At 40.2% G+C, this 18,136-nt stretch overlaps 1 protein-coding gene across 2 annotated transcripts in view; it reads left to right on the top strand.

Annotated features, from left to right (window-relative positions):
• Nucleotides 1-18,136, top strand: part of VGLL4 (vestigial like family member 4) — an 85,766-nt gene that overhangs the window by 40,797 nt on the left and 26,833 nt on the right. The gene's annotated exons all lie outside the window — the stretch shown is intronic.

The raw sequence follows: 18,136 nt of genomic DNA, 5'->3' as shown, positions 1-18,136 counted from the left end.
TTTAACCGGATCTTAGCTTTAATAGTTCAAAAGCAAAAGAACAGCTTAAGAAATACACTCTATTGGACCAGTTTTTGTTTAGTTTAAACATCTGTTGCTTTTTTCTTATTCTTGAAGTTAACATTTTTAACACTAAAATAAACACACACAGAATGAAGAAAAGAAAAGCAAAACTTCAGTGGTGTTTATAGCGAAGTGTTTATATCCCAGTGGCTTAAAAATTATAAATACTGGCAACATCTGCACTGAACTCAAAGGGTGTTTTAGAGATGCCTACAGATCTTCCAGCCTCTGTCATACTATTTCTTTTATAAGTGAGTTGTGTCAGCAGTGATAGATCTTGTCTTTTCAAAGGCACTGCCGCAGTAGTAACTATATTGACAACAAAGTATCCTTTCAAACTCAATGAATTAGCATTTACTGAATGTCACACTTTAACTACTTATAAATAGGTGCCTTCCTGAAAAGTACTTTTGGAGAAGGATAAGATACAAATGCTTTGTATGATGGGAAAATAGGTTTGGAATTTCAGAGGAAAGAATGAAGGGCCTATATGCTGCAGGATGGAAGTGAGATGGGTTCCTTATTCCTTTAGATTCCTCTTGAAACAGTTGTTTTTGCTTATTGGTGAAATGTGTCAGTATCATTTTATGAGGTTTACTAGTGATTTTAATCTTTCATCTCTGACACAAGCCACTGGAACTCTGTGCCACTGATTTGTAGCTGCACCTTGTGGATAAGAGATGTATTGGAACACAGAAACAGGAAGAGTTCTTCCATCATGTGCATTTGGTGGGCCTTTAGTTTGACATGGAATAAAAGAATATAATTTGCAGCCCAATATGAGTCCTGCTTTTTCTTGCCCAGCAAGAGTCAAAGATAGCTCCAGTCACAGTAAGCTCCAGGCTATTGAGTTAATGCCAGCACTGGGATAGTCTTCCTTGGCTGGTAGGTGCAGGAACCTCTCTGGGAGGTTGCTAAGTTGTGCCATTCATGATCACACTCCAGCGAGTATGGAAATATTGTCCAAGTGCTGTTTAGTTCATAAAACAATTTCTGCTTTTGGCTAGTCTGGGGGAAGAATGTAAATGATGTTAACATAAATGAGATCTGCTTCATGGACAGAAAAGCGTCGTTTTGCTGAGGCTGGGGGAGAAACAGGAGATCAGAAGTTCTCCTCTTAACATTTAAGAGGTAACGGTGTGTTGTAGATTTACCTGATGGCTTTGTAGATGAAACCTGAATTGAAGTTGACTGTTTTTTCAAACATACTTTTGCCCTTTATTCCTTTTTTTTTTTTGTTTTAACTGTAAGATTGCTGTAGCACTGGCACAGGTTGCCCAGTAAAGTTATGGAGTTTCCATCTTTGGAGATACTCAAAACCTGTCTGGACATGGCCCTGAGCATCCTGTCCTGGTTTTGAGCAGGAGATTTGGACTAGATGATCTCTAGAGGTGACTTTCTAGCTTCAACACTTGGGAAGTTCTGTACACTCATGTAATTAAAGCAACTACAGCCAGGAAAAGGATTATAACCCGAGATGAGGTGAGAAGGGGGTCCGTAGCTTTGAACCACAGAATAAAGCCATTTCCTTTCCTCAGGATTATTTTACACTTATAATTTGTGCCCTTTTGAGTGTTTCCTTAATCTTATTACTGGCTTTGAGCACCTTGTGATGCCCCGTGATAATCTTAACTCTGAATAGTGCTTTTGGAGGAAAACCTGAGTTTTAACAACATGGTGGGGTTTTTTAACAAGTTGCACAGAACAGAACATTTGAGTTTCATTTTTCTTTGTTTTGATTTTAAATCAATCAAATAAGAATGTTTAGTCTTCACCAATGAGAAAAGGATAGTTATATTAGCAATGATCAACCATTTCAAGCAATTTTATTAAATATATATTTGGTGCAATAGGAAAGAAAAGAAGAAATAGAGAATTGTTGACTTGGTATCTGGATGCTGATTTGTAGTATTAATACCTCTGATATTCTTCCACTAAACATTTGCTGCCAGTTATTAACAATGGCCAGTTTAATGAGTAGTGCTTTCATGTCATTGTTTTCTTCCTAATGAGCTCAGAGGCATCAGAAAACTCTTGGGAGGCTGCTGTCCTAGCTGAGGTGCAAAGGCCAGGGAGCAGAACCATTCTGTACCAGCCTGGCATTCCCAGGGCTTCGGATCAAATGACAGGCACTTAATCTGGGCATGTATTCAGAGGTAGAACATCTGCATCTTGTTTTGCAATGGAAACTCACTTAAAGTCAGCTTAATATTCTTTCTCAGAGAGCCTTGTGTGTGAGGTAATGGAGTGCTCAGAGTTAAAGAAAACAAATCTCAGGTGATCCAGCTCTTTGACTCTGTCCAGCAAGTTTTGGCTCCTCGTTTCCAGTAGAATATGTATGCGGAGGTGCAGTCTCCAAGCAGATTTGTTTCATTCTGTTGTTTATCCGAGGGAGTGTACAGATTTCTGTCTTCCTCTCTCTCCCAGTTTCAAATGCTTTGGGTTATTAGTGTATTCTCAGGGCTGGAAATGCTGTGCTGGGAAAGGTATAAAGAAATGCAATGAGAAGCTAAGAAATCCCCCAGGCATGTTACGAGACTTGGAGCACTTGAAATAGTTATACAGAGTTCTCTGGACAGTCCAGAAGACTAGATTTTTTTTTTTAATGAAGAAAATTGGATCCAGATTTTTGGAAAAACACCCCTTTCTGGTTTCAGGTCAGCTTACATTAGTTAGTGGCATATTACATAATTTTTTCACTGCCTTCCTGTAACAATGAAGCATTACTTGGCCACAACACTGAGCTTGCATAGCTGTGTGTCTTCTCAGGGCACTGCAAGGCATTCTGAATATGTGTCTGTCTTCCCCAAAAGGCCAGTTCAGATGTTTGGTATCAGATGAGGAGTCCCACATGCATTCTGCAAGCTTCATTTGCTTTTTAATGAAATGTCATGTGTTTTCTTAAGTTCTAAAGAATAGTTTCAGTCAGCTGTTTTTGCTGACCTTGCATTTTTCACTGGGTTTGTAACATCAGTTTCTTGTATTATTTGGTTTAGTTTCTAAATATATAAAATGACTTTAGCACTATTCTTCTATTAAGAATGGGATAAAAATCTCCTTCACGGTGAATTAAGTGTTCTTATTTGTAATTCAGTGTAAAATTTCTGTTCAAAGCCATGTAAATTAAGATGCACCTACAAAATGTTCCCCATTTATAGAACATTTTGTGGGTTTTGTGGGTTTTGCCTTTTCAATGTCTTTTATCTTCAGGAAAAAACAAAGAGCCCCAACTTCACAGTTGGGCTTTTCTTACTCATTTCCTCCTAACATGAAGTTGGGAATATCCTCTTCAGTACTGACATCAAAATTCAGTTTATTTTCCTAATTCATCAAAGGCAGGATAGATTTAGGTCATACTCAAGCTTTCTTTTTTTTTTTCCCCCTGGAGTTCTGTTGTTCTCCTCACCCTGGATGCTAGTTCAGCATTTGTACTGAGAATTCAAACAAGGAAATTAAAAACGTAAATATAGTAGAGTGTTATCCCACAGCTTTCAGTAGATAAGATAGGCAACACATTTTTTTCTGAGATAAAAGGTAGTGAGGTTTGTAGCAGTAAGTTAAATTCTGTGTTAATGAGCACTTTGCTTAAAGGCTGTAACTTTTTACTCACAAGTCAGATTTGTTACAGTGCCAGGTCTCTTTGGATATAAATCCAGGGATTTAGGAGACATTGAAAAAGCTTAAATTGCTCCAGAGTTTGAACAATGCACTGTATTGTATGGAGAACTGTTAGAGAAAAAATAAACGTTAAACAACAGTCTTCACTGTGTGGCATCTAAAATTATGAATGGAAAAGTTCATCCATATGTATCGGGTTTGCCTTTTTTAAATTTCTGCTTTGCATGAAAATAGCTGTCTATTAATTTCTTCTTGAGGATTAATACAGATGGGCCTTTATATTTGATTTTGGCTGAATAGGCTACAGAGTTTGAACATGCTGCATGCAGACAGTGTGCCAAGCAATTTAGCAAAGCTGTTTACACTAACAGTAAGCCAGAAGGACAGAGCCTATAATTTCTCCCTGATAATAGTATAAGGTAGTGGTGAACACAAGTTTCTGGAGACGTGTTTGCAAAAATGGTATTATGCTTTCTCAGCACTAAAGAATCAGAAGTGATTTTGGTTTTAATTCCTTCTTTAAAGCCAGCCAGTTTTCCCTTCCTCATGCAGTCTGTGTCATCTCCCTGGAAATTGCTTTGCAAATGAGCACGGAGCAGTTGCCGGACACACAGAGCCATTGTTCCCTTCCCTCTGGGTGACAGCCCTGCCTTTGGGGGACAACTGACTCTGGGATCCAGCGCTGCTGGCTGCTGCCGGCTGAGCGCTGAGGCTGGGATTGCAGTAACATGCACACCACCCTGCTCCCTTTGGGTTTCCTGGAGGCAAATTTTCCTGGGTGCTTCATCTGACAGCTTTTCTTGAGAGAGAGAGAGGACATTCTCATGCCCTGTCTCTACAAGTGGACTTAATGGTGTGTGGAGCTTGGTGAGCACTGGTGTGTATCCTGGGAGCCTTGATGGGATGGAGAGATGGATCATCCAGTGCATTGAACAGGCAGTTGAGCTCTTAATTAGGGTTATCTCTGTCCACTTGTCAACCTCATGTTACAGATGGATGGAGTTGGGAGAGTCTTAATATCAAGAGTAGTCTGGCACTGATTGTAGGGGCAGTCAAGCTTGGAGGACTTTAGATCAGAGAATCACAGAATTTCCTGAGTTGGAATGGACCCATCAGGATCATCTAGTCCAACCCCTGGCCTTGCACAGGACACCCCAACAATCCCACCATGTGCCTGAGAGTGTTGTCCAAACCCTCCTGGAGCTCTGGCAGCCTTGCTGCTGTGCCCACTGCCCTGGGGAGCCTGGTCAGTGCCCAGCCACCCTCTGGGGAAAGAACCTTTTCCTGAGATCCATTCTAAACCTCCCCTGACACCACTTCAGGCCATTTCCTTAGAAAAGGCCTTTCCTTGTTAGGAAAGATCTCTGTACAGCTTCTTCCTGTGTAACCTTGGTGAAGTTGAGGTAATGGTGTTCCTGGGACCACCATGGCATTGGTTCTAGCCAAAGAAAGAAGTCATCTAGAAACCTCAGTGAGGTGATGGGTCTTCATCAAAGATCTTCAGAGCTCTAGTTTTAATAGGAATGTCGGTCCTGAAAATCTCAAGGTGGTGGGGACAAAAGTGAGAAATGGATGGTAGAATGTTTCCTTTACCTAAGTTTCACAGCGCTGTTTGGTATCAGATTTTTTTTTTTAAACAAGAGTTTAGAATGTTTCCTTGCCTAAATTTCATGGCACTGTTTGGCATCAGAATTTTTTAAAGTAACTTTCCTCTTTTTTCTTTGCGTTTAAACTTTGTTGCTGCTAGTGTTAAAAACCAGAACTTGTTAAACATAGCAGCACTTGGTGCAGTCCAGCTTTTCCCTCCCTAAGTGTTGTGTGACACTTTGTGCCTCATTTTGTCTTTGGAGGAAAAATTCATCCACAGTGTGGTGTACATGGATGGAGGTAGGTAATATTTTGGATAAAGTGGAATGTTAAAACCTTTGTGGCACACGGGGAGGAAGAGAAGGGTGTCTTCAGCAGGTAGGTGCCAGCTTATTTACTTCTTTCCATAATACACGTTGTTACAAGAGTCTCTGATTATTTAAAGACATATACTTTTTCACTCAGCAGTTTGGAGTGTTCCCTGTCAGCTGTGAGAATCAGGCACTGTAGTGTATAACTTTCTTTCTGTTCTTCCAAATGTCACTAGCAGGTTCCAGGAAATATATTTGCTCTCCCAGGAAAAGTTTGGACCCAGTTGTGTTTAAAAAGCAGTAGTTTTTCCTGGAAACCCATTTGACAGGGCAGACCACTCAGCATTGCATTTCCCTTGTTTGTGAGACTGAATATTTATTCCTCAGCATACAGAAATAGGGGTTTTTTGCCTTTAAATGTGGTTTGTAGGTAGATGTGAGAGAGATTTAGTACATAAACCTACCATTTTTTTGCCCAGGATAGGAATGGCACTCTAGTATGGGAATATAATCCAATATTGGAACATTTATGTGTTGTTTGAACTAAAAATCCCAGAACAGCTGATTAGCAATAGTTACCATCTACCAAATGGCCAGCCCAGCAATCTTTTGCATAAGAAGAGTGAAAACCAAAGCTGCTAAATGGATCTTTTGAAATAGCTGTTGTCTTTTAGGAATAAGTGAGTATTTATTTGTTTTACTAATGGCATCAACACACTGTGGTTGCACTTCAGAGTTGGTATTGGGATTTTCAATTTTGTTATTTAATTGCTATTGTTTGGTAGGTCTTATTTCTGAAAGTAAATTCAGGTATTTGTGAAATTAGCAGGTTTGGACACTTTCAGAGCAGACCCTTTCAGGAAATTACAGTCTCTTGGCTCCAGATTACTGAATTGTTTTCTTTGTGATGTTTTGCTAATTGTAATTAAATGGTCCTATGAAGAAAATTAAAGTTGTCCAGGCAAAAGGAAACTATTTCTGTGAATCTAAATTATCTAGTAAGGTCAGTAAATGCCACACAAGAGCTGGCCGAGTAAAGTAGGACTATTTAGTTGTTCTGTTTATATTCTTTGGGAAGTAATATCTTCTAGAGCAGGATCTCTACAAAAAGTGCTCTTAGCATATAGAAAAAGAAGTTGACATAACTATGGCACCTCCTTTGTGGAGGTTTTATCCCAAACACACTAAATGAAGATGAGGCAAAGGAAATGCTGTATGATTCATGTAGGACAAGTTTGAACTCGGCCAGTTTCTCAGATTTAGTATAAATATTTATGACATTGAAGGGGATTTTTTTTTAATATGCTTCCTTGTGCTCGGGCTCTTTCAGATGTCCTCCTCAGACATCTGGTGTGCATTGCTGCTTGTTTAACCCCCACCCTTCAGTTTTCATGCTGTGGCATCTCGGAGAGCAGTTGCAGTCACTCTGTGGTTGGTGTAAATTAAATCTCCTTGAGCCAGCTGGGATAATGCTGACGTGCACACTTTTCCTGCTGAACACTCTAAAACCAGTTAAAGAGGGGAACGCTTTGCTCTTGTCTTGCCGTAGGCATCACACTGAGCTACTTACCAGAGGTGTCAAAAATAGGAATTCCAGCAAGGATGTTTACAGAGTCTTGGCTTGGTTTCTGTATTTTAGAAAATGCTTCTCTCATTGATGTTACATAGTCAATGTATTTACCTCAGCTCGTCAGCCAGAAAAAAAACCAACTTAAAAAGTTATCTTCCTTTAAAAATCCTTAAAAGACCAGCTATCTCAGACTGTAACTGCTTTGAGGTACTTTATGTTTGCCTTAATAACTAATCTGTGGATGTTCTGACTTTTTCTTTGTAACAGGGTCAATTGAACACTACCCTATTTGATTTCAAGTGTTTCTCAGGGGGTCCATTTAGAAACAAATGTGATAACAAACATTTTAATATATGTATATATTTTCAACCCTCTCTGCAGAGTCCTAGTTCTCACAGAAGCATAGTTAATTCAACTTTTAGATTCCTCCATGAAATAAAGAGTGAACTTACTTACAGAGGGGGAAAAAAGAGCTGTAATTGGTTGACTTCACGTAAGTCAAGGATAAAGCTGACCCCAACATTCAAAGTACCTCAGCTGTAATATTTTGCCATGGCTGCTAAACCTTACTGTGACCTGCCAGTAAACAAAAAGTGCTTTTGCCTGTTTGAGATGTGCAAATAAAAATAGTCATTGATCAGCTAAGCAGGTAAAAACTCTGAAACTTGGACTGATATCATATGAACTAGATCCTTGCTTTGTGCTCAGCCATCATGGAGGGAAAGCAAGAGCTTTTGGAATAAAATATTGTGATTGTGGTTCGTCTGTAGTGGACCCCATTTAAACTGAGGTGATGGCACTTGTTTCAGTGGAAGTAGTTGAGTGTTTTTAGCTGATGCAAGGAATGAGCCCTTACAGACAATAGTGAGATTTTATTTTGGGAAGAATTTTAAGTTCCCCTGTCTGAGCCACAGGACCTTCATAGGTCTCTTCTTTTAGATTAGGTCTGTTGAGTTGTGTAAAAGGAATGTGCCCACGGGAGCCGGCAGGTAATTTTGTGTTCCCTTCAAAAGATGAGTTGGGATGAGAAACTCCAGTGAAACAGCAGTCAAACTGTGATCCTGCAATGCAGGATCAGCATTGCAGGATCAGCAAACTGTGATCAGCAACAGGCAAGCTGAGAGCCCATTTATTACCTGAAGCAGTGCTTCCAAACTTTTTTATTTATGCATGTTTCGCTGCCCCCAAAATTGCCATTTGGTTCCATTAAAAACTTCACAGTGGTATTTAATAAAGTGGCTGCTTAATTATGGGGCGGAACATCTTTAATGTGTGATAGGAGGTAGAGATCTACAGAAATGCATAAGATGTATGTCATTCGAGTGAGATGGGGAAGGATTTAAGAGATAGTTAACTGGGGAATGATATCATAGTAATGCAGTGACAGGTTTGATTTCTGGATGTGAGTAGTGGATCACAAACACACAACTGACATGTTTTGTTACTTTCGTTTTATCTGCACTTCCTTGTCCATTTTGTGTTTTGTCAGGAATTAGTTGCTTCTGCAGCTTTAAAACAAAAAGACTGGGGGCCTGGAGTTAAGTTAATCAAAAGGGAGATTCAGCTAAGGACTAGTAGGTGTAGGGGGAAGAAGACAAAGCCCTGATTAAATGTCTTTGAGAAGCAGAGTGTAACTTTAGTAGTGTTTACCCCTTCCAATCCCATGACTTTCAAGATAACTTCACAAATATGAATTTCTGCTCGTTCCTTGTTTTTCCAAGAGTTCTGGAAAACCTGCCCTCAGTGCCCAGAAAACTGTGAGAAAGGCTGGCCAGGCAGTCTATAATTTCTTGGTAGCAAACACAGTCCCTCCCTCTATCTTCCTTGCCTTCGCTTCCCTTGGAGAGAACATTGACTTTAAGTGACCCTGCAACATGGCCTTATAAACCAGCCTCCTTCTTGTGGAGTAACCAGCCGGGCTCTGAGTTAGGCAGTGCTCCCATCCATCCCCTGGCACCGTGGGACTGGCTGCCTTTTATCCCTCTGACAACCACCAGCAGTGTCAGCCCCTGCACAGCTGCACTGACCCTCGGAGTGGGTGAGAGTGTTAATTCAGACGCACTACCTTCAGTCCTTTTGGGGAGGAATTAATAATATTCTCTGGTATCAGATTTTTCACAACTTGAGTCCTCTAGTGGAACAACGGTTTTCAAGCTTTTGTGCTCTGTGGTTTACCTAAATTTTTTCTGTAGATCTCGTCATAGCCATTATTTTCCCCAATAAAATTACTCATTGTAGTTGCATGTCATGAACCCAAGATTAAGAACTGCTATGTCAGAGGCACAGAATTCATTTTATCTTTTTCCTTATTGGTGGTGTGTGCCTGTTTGTCTGTTCATTTTGGAAGACAGTCCTGTCAGGAACAATGCTAATATTTTACAGTTTTTATGTATGTTTCTTTATACCAACACCCTGGAGAAATTATCTGAAATCCTTTCCTCTGAATCTCATGAGCTGCACTGTTCTCTGGGCTCTTCCGGAAGATGAAGCCTTCACAAGTTCTCCATGTGAGCAGTGGCTGAGGGACACTGTTATGTCTCAGAATAATACAGAGCCAGTGGCTTGAAGGCTCTGTGTTATCCACTCTTGTAGTGCTGGTGACGAGCTGAAATCCTGCTCTTCCACTGGCTCAGGCAATGGCTGAGTTGTATCTCAGCCTTCTGCCATCAGCTGCAGACCAGCCCTGCACACGAGGAACTGACAAACGGACACATCCTCCTCATTTTCCATGTAAAGAGCACAGTCAAAAGATGATCTTGTTTTCATCTGAATGGCTCCTGTGGTTTGCTGCTGGATTCAGAGTGCCTGACCGCCCTGCGCAGTAGTCACTGCTCCCTTGCTTTCCCTCTCTAGAAGGGATTTTGGAGCCCACTTTGAAGTACAAAGGGATTTTGTTCTCTACAATGGATTCTTTGTGGGAGATGGGTTGGAATTGTTCTGATGCTCTGTGGATTAAATATCTTCAGTATTGTGTGCACTGTGGTTGAAGGAGCTCTGTGTCCTTCACACGAGTCCGTTTCACAGGCGCTGCCGTCAGGTAGCAAAACCAAAATGGAAATTGAAGTTTTTCCTGTGCTTATTAGGCCACATGTAATTTGCTCATTTCAGCTCAGTTTAGGGAGAGAATTTGGTCACTCGTTTGCTTCTCGTGGGGATTCCCTCAGGGAACTGGGCACAAAGCTTTGCAGGACTTGCAGCAGCACAGTCCTCTGAACACTGGCCCGACTTAGTTCCAAGTCCATTCTGAAAGGAGCCACCCACCTGTGCATGTCTTTTATTAACATTTTGAATACATTTGCTTTTGTGTTTGTATTTTAAAGCATTTCTATGCTCTCTTGAGGGCATTTTACCTTCCAGGTAGGGAATTTGGGGGAAAATAATATGGGAATAAACGAAACTGCTTGAAAGTGCAGTATCAGATTTCACAGCTCTTTTAGAAAGCTCATTTTCTCGATGCTCTGAATTTTTCCACATGTGGCAAAGGAGAATAATGTGAGAAAAGGTGTTCAGAGCATGTTTATAGTAAACTACAATAAAAGCTTGTAGTATTTCTAAAAATAAAAATAGTTGAAATAAGTGGAATATTTTTTTAACCTTTGCGTAGTGCCTTTTTCTTCAAATCCTTATGAAAGAAACAGTTCACGATTTATTGGATTTAATTTTAATATGACCCCATTGCAAGTGAGCATCTCAGAATTAATATTTTAAGCATGGCTGCTGTAGAACATACTGACTGTCCTCATATCTGTGAGGAACACTGATTACCCAGTGCAATAAAGTTTAATTTGTGTTACAGGATCATATCCATGAAATATCAGCCATCGGAGCAGAAGGGGGTGTTTCAGACCTGAGTATCCACTGACAGGAGGAATTATTCAAATTTGAGCTTTCATAAATCGATTTTCCTATTTGTCTTTGCCATCTCATGAAAATATAGTTGTAAGGTATCATTTAATACATTGAAATACTGCTCAAGCCCCCAGTCCAATTTCTTCTGTTGTGACCTTGCTGTGACTTTGATTTACTTTTGAAATAGATGGCAGGTCTTCTAACTTTGATCGTTTCAGCTGAAAGACAGGCTGATCTTTGATCAGTTTAGCTTTGCCGTCTTTTCTATAACACAGTAAGTCATTTAGCAGTGTGACTAAAAGAAGAACACCTAGATCTGGAAAGCAACATCTTCAACTTATGTGGGAGAATGATGTATAATTGTTCTACAAATAAATTAAATGGAGCTGCATTCTGATGCTGTGGTTATTATTTAAACTTTGCGTGGTGATAGTTTTCGTTCAGCATTCTGGAATTATTTTCTATGTTATGGTTACTGTAACCCTCACCGTGGTGTTTGTTGCCTGCTTTCTGGTGTATGTGTCCCAGAGTCATTCCAGCCACGTTCCAGGGTGGAAATGCAGTGCCTCATCTTTCTTCATGGGACACACACAGTCTAGAATCTTTAAAGATTTCAACCACACCGAGGACAAAACATTGCCCGGCACTGAATAAACTGCAATGACTGAGTTTCAGTACCAGTATACAGAGTGTGGTGTAGGGATGCACCAGGACTGCTTAACAATGCACTGTGTTTTGCCAGGGAATTAAATGGCTCCTGTATCTTTTGCCGCCCAGTAAATACTAATGTCATGTTTAGTAAGCAAACAGAATAATGTGAAATGTACTGTTTTCTGCAGAAAATGTAAATTATACTTCTCCCTTTGCTTTCCTTTCTCTTTTCTCCTCTCCTGTGTTTGGGATGCCCAAACTGCTGCCTCCTGCACTTGGCCCCACTCAGTAGCTGGGCTTAGTGCAGAGCTTGGTTCTTCTTCAGGAGCCTCTGTAATGCACTGGGCAAACATAAAATTATAACTGTGTTGATTTTTAGTTCCTCTTAACTGACTTTAAATGGTCGATACTGGCGTTTCCTGGGAGAGCTGGCAGAAAGGCTCAAAGGAGTGCTCCCTGCTTCCTGAGCCAACACCCATCCTCTGCCTTGAACACAGAGGAATCCTTTTTTTGACATTGATGTTAACTAGTGTTGTAGGCAACTCCAGTGCTGTTTATCTGGAGATTAGTGTAGTTTAGCATTGATTAAATTTAAATCTTGTCTGCCAGATAATTGGAATCTGATTTTAGCCATAGTTTACATGAGTACAGGTACTCTAAGCAGAATAAAGGAACATTTTTCCAGAGTTTTTTAGGAGTTACCTAAATGGGACATTATCTTAAAGGGAGATCTGCAAATTTATGAAGTAATCTCATGCTCTGCAGTTAGACCCAAACCTGAGTTCATTGTTGGGTTGGAACTGAACACAGCCCTACATTCACAGCTGTTGAGGTGTGAAAAATTGGAGTTTGACAGAGGAAATAATAAGGAGCTCTGCCAGACCAAAGCATTGAAATTTATTCCATCCTGCTTTCTTTGTAGCACCTCTGCTGCCCTTCTTCTTTCCATGCCATCCATTTCTTACCAAAGAGACTCCCTCAGTTGGTACCTGGTTGATAGAGCAGAGAGAATTTTTCAGTCTTTAAGTGGTCAGCAGGGACCTTTTACGTGTCTTATATGTTTGTGAAGTAGTTTGTAGAACTACTAAGCAGTTATCCATACAAGTCAGTTAATGCAAGAGTGTGCAATGCTATTTGGTACAGCTGTGCTTTTACAACGTGATCAGAGAGAACAGAAGATGAGGCAGGCAGTTTCTCACAGTACCTTTGAAGGAGCAAATACGGTTATACTTAGCTTTGAGAGGGCAAATTGACTGTTTTCTGTCTGTTGCAATGTAGTGTTTGGTATATAATACAGCATTTTCAAGACCTGTAAAGTGGAAAACTGCTTTAACCTGTGCTGCTCAGCTCTGAACACCAGTATGCGTTTTGGAGAGGATCCTCAAGTGAGCTTGTGTGCAGACTGCACGTCTGTGCACTGTGCCTGACTTGGGGCTCCTTTGTACAAGGTTTTGCAGGAAGTGGAGGAGAAGTGGGTGGAGGTGATTGAACGCAGAGGTCACTGTTTTATGTTTTTGCTTGCAACGTCAAGCATGACGTGTCCCTCATTGGCAGGCACGGCCAGATGGAGGAGCCAGGACAGAACAGTCGATTTAATGACTGTATTTTGGCTTTGGCCATGGGTTTTCTGGCACACAGGTCTCTGCACAGCGGTAGCCAGAGCTTTGTTCCAGGAGTAAGTGTTTTTCATATGTTTTGTAAACAGAGGAGAAGAAACTTTTGCCAATTTTTCTGTATGTGCATGTAACTTTCTGGTCTCCTAAATTAGCCTTTTTGTTATCATACCAGAAAGTCTGTAAAATACGTTTCAAATAAGGGAACCTGTAAGGGAATCGGTAAGTTGGCTGCTGAAAAAAAAAATCTATTAATTATGATAAAAAATATTTCCAAGATCTGATTTCATAGCAGCATTTTTTGCCATTCTGTTGCCATCAATACTTAATTTTTTGTTGTTTTGTAGTTTGCTGTTTTATTATGCTCTCCCGATAGGCCTGTTTAATATATTCTAAAGGAAATACAACTACTGTGACTCTGTTTACAGTGTTTGACAGACTGCTTCCCAGAATTATGTCTTATTTAAGCTCAGCTTAAATCATATATTTTGAAGAAGCAACCCAGCAACAAAGTAATGGTAAAAAGTGATGATTCCACATAAGGGATTTTGTTTGTTTGTCTGAGTGGAGGTTGTAGAGATTTTCAGCAATTATATAAATATTATAATTTGTAGCTGCTTCTTAGGATGTCTCTTATGGTAACCAAAGATTTCTTACTGAGGAGTCTGAATGGACTAATTTGTTGTCTTTGCTCAAGCAAGTGAAGCAAATCTGCCTTAAATTACACATTTTTAAAACTGTCTGTTTCACACATATCTAATTTCTGGGGAATTTCCCAATTTTAGGCATATCAATTCTCTTGCTGTACAGTATGCTGTGAAGTAACACCTTAACTAGGCAGCTGCCAAAATCTGCACATTGATTCTCTGGGGCTGTATTGCAGTTCTTCTGTTTTGATAACTTGTTTTGATGACTTGTTGAATTGAGTAATTTGTGGTGACTTCCCTACTTGGTATTTGATATCTCAAATCATGTGATTTTTTATTTTGTACATGAATTGGAATTTTTTTGCCACTTATCCCAATTTATGTTGACACAGACTGACTTCTGTGTTTAAGATAGTGGAAAAAACATACAGTATTTTATAAATTCATTCCAATCTACCTGTGATTTAATCTCCTCATGATTGTTAGAATACAGGAATAGAAAATAATATAAATTTCATTTTATATTATCCTTTTCCTACATAGATTGCTTTTGTGATTATCTTGGCTTTTCAGCAGAAGTGCTTCATATGTCACAAAGGTAAATTTTGGTCTTGAATCAGTAGAGAAAACTGCCCTTGAAGATCTCCATGTACTATTCATTCCTGGGAATCTGGCCCTAGGAACATGAGGCAGCTCCTTCTACTACTGAGAGTTGGTCTGCAGGTATTGGAAAAGGTAATTAAAAGTGTAACGCCCATTAATTAAAGTCTCTTAAACGCTCTTGCCCATGATTTGATTAATTCATAGAGTGGCCTGAGGTCATGGTAATTCCCAAGACCTTCAAGGTCTTGGTGACAAACACCACAACTGAGGAATTCATTAATTTTTTTCCAAAGTTAATAAAGTTGTTGGGAATTTACTCTCGTGAACAAATCCATTTATCAGATGCAGAACACAGAAATAAAACGGGCAAGGGCAGTGCTGGAATTTTCTTTCGAGGAGTTTTATTTCAATCTGTCTTAAGGTCTGTATCATGTCAGTCTTCAGCTGGAGAGACGAAGCCTTTCATTTCTGGGTGGTAATTAACGCTTAGACTTTGTGCATTAATAGCAGCCAGCAGGAGAGAGGAAGCTGGGAGGGGGGATAGGATATGGCTCCGTGCAGCCCATATGGAGCTGCTGGGGCAGAGGAAGGAAGCTTAGCTGCCAAAATAGTGTGTGGGGGGGTTTTTCCAGTCCTTGGTAACTCCTGGAGTTCTCAGACACATTTAAGACTTCTCTGGTGTCTTGCTATCAAATCCACACGTGTAAAAACATGACTTTTGCTGTCGTGATGTTTGTGTTGCGTGGACGTTCAGGTAGGGATGCAGATCCTGCTGACTGAGCTGTGAGAGAAAGGCAAACAGAGCTGGAGATCCACTGTTTACAGAGAGCTGTCCTGGTGGTGTGTAGGACTGAAAAGAGCCATGCTGGTTTGACAAACATTTAGTTTGCATGTGTTAATTCGAACCACTTTCAGTTTAGGCTGGTAAGTGGTTAAAATAAAGAACATTCTTGCTGACTGCATGGACTTGAGTCAACTGAGAGCGCTGCTGCTCTATAGGCAGACACTACGTCACGGTGTTATCTTTGTTTAGCTTGTCTGTGCTTTTTATCGTGTTGCCCAACAGTTTTAATAAAAAAAAGAGGGGGGGGGGGAAGGGACTGGTATGAATAGTTGTAAGTAGAACTATCTGAAAGCAGCAGATCTGGAGTGCCTTACACCAGCTGCTGACTGAGACAAAGAGAAGCATTATGAGAGGCACAATAAATGTGTTTGCTATCTCTGCTCTCAGTTGCGGGGCAGACACAAGCCATCACAGTAATGAATTTTGAAGACTGGAGTTTGGACTTGGGGAATTTTATAAAACACAGTTGTTCTATCAGAGTGTTGTCTTGCCAGCTGTGTGATGCTAGTCTGGTTTCCATGGAGTGTGGTCAGCTGGGGGAGACAAATTTAGTCCCTAAAGCAGCATTTGGGGCAGTAGTCTCCTTTGTGGTTTCTCCCTCTCTGCTTTAAATTCAAGTTTGGTAAGGAGGAAGGTAGTGGGGAAAGAAGTCACCATCTTAAATTAAAAGCAGTTTTAGCCCTAATCAAATGTACAGGGCTCATGAGAACTCATGGTGCAGTACAAATTCAGTATATGAATAAGCAGTTTATCTCTATAAACAATGTAAAGAGATTTTTCCTCTTGATCTTACCCTGCTGTCTGGACCCATCTTTGGCATTGTTCTGCTTGTCTGGTGTTGGCAGGATGGGCTGTACAAGATGCTGAGCACTTGCCACTTGAACCCTCTCACTGGTGGCTGTCAGTCTGTCCTGTGAGAGACACACTGCTCCAACCTGCACATTGCTTCCGCCAGTTCAAGGTGTTGGTGTTTGATTAATTTTGAACAAATGGCCCTATGGTGCTGGTCAGATTCTGGTATGTTTAACTGAAGGCCTTGGTGTTCCCTGCAAATGCATTACCAAATTTGACAGGCTTTAATTAGAATCTATTCCTTTCTTTGCAAAATTTCTTTAAAATGGTTTTTCTTCTAGCATGCAATAGCATTTTTACCAGATTTCGTACTCAGTCTGGATGCTAATATATAAATACTGTTCTTACCACCCGTATAAGAAATGGAAATTTTTATTATTTTTTTAAAGAAAAAAATCCCATTGTGGTAATTTAATATCAGGCTACTCCCTGCTGTTTGGGGAAAAAAAAATGACTAATTTAGTCAATTGAACAACATCTAGAGATTTTTTGGTTTTTGTTTTTTGTAAACACCCCAGTTAGCTTTCCATGGATATTTAAATTGCCTGTGTTCCTGTCAGGAGTTGCTCAGAAGTCAGTAGGAGTTAGGTGCCTACATGGAATTTGTAATTGCTGTAGTGGAATTTTGTATCGGAGTCCTCAGAAGTGATCAGAGATACTGCAGGGAGAAGAGTGATTGCAAGTGGGTGGGAAGACAGTATCAGTGTTTCACTTTAGGTGGTGAAAGCTTTATCTTTTGACATTGGTATTAACTTAATTTTTTTCAAAGACAAAAATGAGGGAGATTCCTCGCAGAGAGGAACTGGTATGATGTGGTTTACTTTTAAAGTTTAGGATATGAACACTCTGTAGGTGAAGGTTTCTACTGGCAAAATACAAAGGCTGAATTAAAAATGCAGAAGTTTACTGATCTGAAGACTATTTCTATGAGAGGTCTTTGTGATAAAGGCTCCTCTGTGACACTGGAGCAGTTGTGGGGGCTTCTCAATTAACACTTTGGTTCTTTGGAACAGGAGAGGTCTGGATGTCTGTCCTAGAGCATTTGCAGCAGGGCACAGTTTTTGCTATTTAGAGCTGAGATGGAAAGTTCCTATTTAGATTTGGTGCCAGAGTCTTTAATAGAAATCATGGCTTGTGGCGTATTATAGGTCAGCATGTATTTGCTAGTTTATATTATGCTGACTAAATTGGCAGAATGCTTATTTTTACTGGTAAACATTCAGGAGGTTTTCTCCTCACTCCTTTTTCCAACAAAATGGCATTTGTCATGTGTGGAATTACGGCAGCATTTTATAAATCATCTGCCTCGGCGCTGATGTGAAAATGTGTGGTGGTATACAAAGATTTCCATTGTCAGGTACCTCAGTGCTGTGGGTGGAGTTAACTTGATCCTAATTTTAGGTCTGGAAATTATGGCTGTGTAGAAAACAAAATGCTTCTGGCAGTGTAGGAAAAATACAAATTTTAAACTCTAGCAAAGGTGGCTATTTCAGAGATATTACCAGAATAGGTAACCCTGGTTAATTTAGCTCTCTACAGGCCCCTGATGAAGCCCCAAAAGCATTTTTTTTAACATCTTTAAATCCCTGTAAGGTCTAAATATGTCCTGTGGCTGTAAGGATGTGAGTTCCGGTAAAGTCTGTAAGTGCTGATGAAGTGCAGCACTGTGCTTCAGCTGGTGCAAGTACTGAGACATTTAATTTAAATTAGAAAAGTGCTGTGGTCATGCTTTAATGCCTGTTTAGCAACGATATGTCAATGTGTTTATGCAAAGGCAACTCTGTTGTTGCTGAAATTATTTATGCACAGCTCTCATATGCTGTGAATGGTGTTTTCTGGTGAGTGTTAGATTATATAAAAATTTATAATCTACTCAGGAGCCTACCATCCCCCCCCCCCCCCCCCCCCCCCCCCCCCCCCCCCCCCCC

Source organism: Lepidothrix coronata, unplaced genomic scaffold, assembly GCF_001604755.1.
Source record: "Lepidothrix coronata isolate B3197 unplaced genomic scaffold, Lepidothrix_coronata-1.0 Scaffold205, whole genome shotgun sequence".
NCBI classification, from domain to species: Eukaryota; Metazoa; Chordata; class Aves; order Passeriformes; family Pipridae; genus Lepidothrix; species Lepidothrix coronata.
Note: the sequence above shows the minus strand (reverse complement) of the source record. Positions and strands in the feature narration are given on the sequence as shown.